Here is a 3,326-nt window from a genome sequence, read left to right as displayed (position 1 = left end):
GGAGGGTCGACGAAAGAGGGGGAGACCTTCAACAAGATGGATTGATACGGTGGCTGCGATGATGGGCTCAAGTATAGCAGGGATTGTAGGGCTGGTGCGGGATCGGGCAGTGTTTTGTTCTGCTGTGCATGGGGTCGCTATGAGTCGGAAACGACTTGACGGCACTTAACAACAACAACAACAACATTCTAGACATACACTCTAGAGAAACTCTCGCATGTATGCACCAGGAGACACATGGACTAATGTTCATATCAGGATTGATTATAAGAACAAAGGGAAAGAAAACAAGTGAAAGGTCCTTGACAAGAGCAAAATAAAATTCAGCATATGTTAGAATTACAGATAGCATTTAAAAGTAATAAATTATATATATATATATATATACACACACACACACACACATATATTTAAACTCATTGCTGTCGAGTCGGATCCGACTCATAGCAACCCCTCCTTGGGTTTCCAAGGCAATATCACTACAGATTGCCCAATCTTCCTTCTGAGGAGTGACTGGTGGATTTGAACTGCTACCCTTCTGGTTAGCAGTCAAATACTTTAAGCACCATGCCACCAGATATATATATATACACACACACACACACACACATAGATATACATATAGATTGTTGTTGTTAGGTGCCGTCGATTCGTTTCCGACCCATAGCGACCCCATGCACATCAGAACAAAACACTGCCCGATCCCTCACCAGCTCCATGATCCCTGCTATACTTGAGCCCAGCATCACAGTCTTTTGTGGCAGATTTGCCTAACGTAATGTCTACAATACTGGGGCAAAATATAAGCATCTTTGTCTACACTGTTGTTAGTTGCTGGCAAATTGGCTCCAGCTTTATTGCTACCCAGTGTACAGCAGAACCAGACATTTTCTGGTCCTATGCCATCTTCATGATCATTGGGGTGCTTGGGCCTATTGTTGTGGCCACTGTGCATTTGGTGAGGCTTGCAACCTAGGGGACTCATCTTCCAGCACTCAATTGGTCAATAGTCCTCTGTGATCCAGGGAGTTCTCAATGGCTATTTTTGGAAGTAGATAACCAGTGCTTTCTTCTGAATCACTTCTGGGTAAACTGAACTTCCAATTTTTCGATTAGCAACTGAGCACTTAACCATTTGCACCACCCAGGGATTACTTGTAAAATACATGGACAAAGTAGATTGGTTTTGCTTGCCATTTTCTTCCAACTGTACTTACTTCATTATTAACTTTAAAAATAAAGATTTGTTTTCCATTTAAGAATTCATTAGAGCAATATGATGCAGTTTGTTGTTAGGTACAGTTGAGTCCATTTCAACTCATAATGACCCCACAAGACAGAGAAGAACTGCCTTATAAGGTTTCCAAGGTTGTAATCTTTATAGAAGCAAATTGCCACATATTTCTTCTGTGGAGCAGATGGTGGGTTTGAACCACCAACCTTTTGGTTAGCAGCTGAGCTGCTTAATCATTGTGTCATCAGAGTTCCTGCTGTGTTGCTGTTGATGTTGTTAGGTGCTGTTGAGTCAGTTCCAACTCATACTGACCCTGTGTACAACAGAATAAAACACTGCCCAGTTCTGTGCTATCCTCAAAATCATTGCCATGTTTGAGCCCATTCTTGCAACCACTGTGTCAATCCATCTTATTGAGGGTCTTCCTCTTTTTCACTGACCCTCTACTTTATCAAGCATGATGTCCTTCTCTAGGACTGCTTCCTCCTGATAACATGAGCAAAATACATGAGACGAAATCTCACCATCCTTGTTTCCAAGGAGCAAGGGTCTGTACTGCTTCTGAGACAGATTATTCTTTCCTCTGGAAGTCCATGGTATATTTAATACTCTTCACCAACACCATAATTCAAATGCATTAATTCTTATTTAGTCTCCCTTATTCATTGCCCGGCTTTTGCATGCATATGTGGTGATTGAAAATACCATGGCTTGAGTCAGGCTCACCTTAGTCCTCAAAGTGACATCTTAGCTTTCAACACTTTAAAGAAGTCTTTTGTGGCAGATTTGCCTAACGTAATATGTCATTGGATTTCTTGATGCTACTTCCATGGATGTTGATTGTGGATCATGTAAAATGAAATCCTGGACAACTTTAGTCTTTCCTCTGTTTATCATGATGTTGCTTATTGATCCACTTGTGGTAATTTTTGTTTCCTTTATATTGAGATATAATCCATACTGAACACTGTAGTCTTTGATTTTCATCATGAAGTGCTTCAAGTGCTCTTTTCAGCAAGTGAGGTTGTGTCATGTGCATATTGCAGGTTGTTAATGAGTCTTCCTCCAATCCTGCTGCCACACAGTCTTCTTCACATAATCCAACTTCTTGGATTATTTGCCCAGCATACAGAATATGGTGAAAGTATGCAACCTTGATGCACACCTTTCCTGATTTTAAACCATGCAATATCCCCTTGTTCTGTTTGAATGACTGCCTCTTGGTCTATGTACAGGTTCCACAGGGGCACAATTAAGTGTTCTGAAATTCCCATTCTCTGCAGTGGTATCTACAGTTTTTTGTGATCCACACAGTTGAATGTCTTTGAAACACAGGTAAATGTGTAAATGTATTTTTGATATTCTCTGCTTTCAGCCGAGATCTATCTGACATCAGCAGTGATACCTCTCATTCCATGCCTTCTTCTGATTCTGGCTTGAATTTCTGGCAGTTCCCTGTCTATGTACTGCTACAACCATTTTTGCATTCTCTGCAACTTTACTCAAATGTGATATTAATGACATTGTTCAGCAACTTCCATATTCTGTTGGATCACCTTTCTTTGGAATGGGCAAAATATGGATCTCTTTCAGTCGATTGGCCAGGTAGCTGTTTTCTGAATTTCTTGGTTATAGATTAGTGAGTGCTTTCGGTGCTGCATCTGTTTATTGAGACATCTCAATTGGTATTACTTCAATTCCTGGAGCCTTGTTTTTGCCAGAGTCTTCAGTGCAGCTTGGAATTCTTCCTTTAATATGTTCGTTCTTAATCATATGTTACCTCCTGAAATGGTTGAACGTCCGCCTGTTCTTTTTGGTACAGTGATTCTATGTATTCCTACTATTTTCTTTTGATGCTTCCTGCATTGTTCACTATTTTTCCCATACTCATTGCCATTGAGTTGATTCTGACTCACGGTGACCCCCAATGTGTTTCCAAGGCTGTAAATCTTTATGGAAGCAGACCATGTCATCTTTTTCCTGCTGAACAGCTAGTAGGTTTGAACCAGAGACTTTTTAGTTAGCAGCCAAATGCTTTAACCACTACACCACTAGAGCTTCTTATTTTCCCCATAGAATCCATCAGTATTGC

Source organism: Orycteropus afer, unplaced genomic scaffold, assembly GCF_000298275.1.
Source record: "Orycteropus afer afer isolate SDZICR_OR568_19922 unplaced genomic scaffold, OryAfe1.0 scaffold00043, whole genome shotgun sequence".
Classification (NCBI taxonomy): Eukaryota; Metazoa; Chordata; class Mammalia; order Tubulidentata; family Orycteropodidae; genus Orycteropus; species Orycteropus afer.
Note: the sequence above shows the minus strand (reverse complement) of the source record.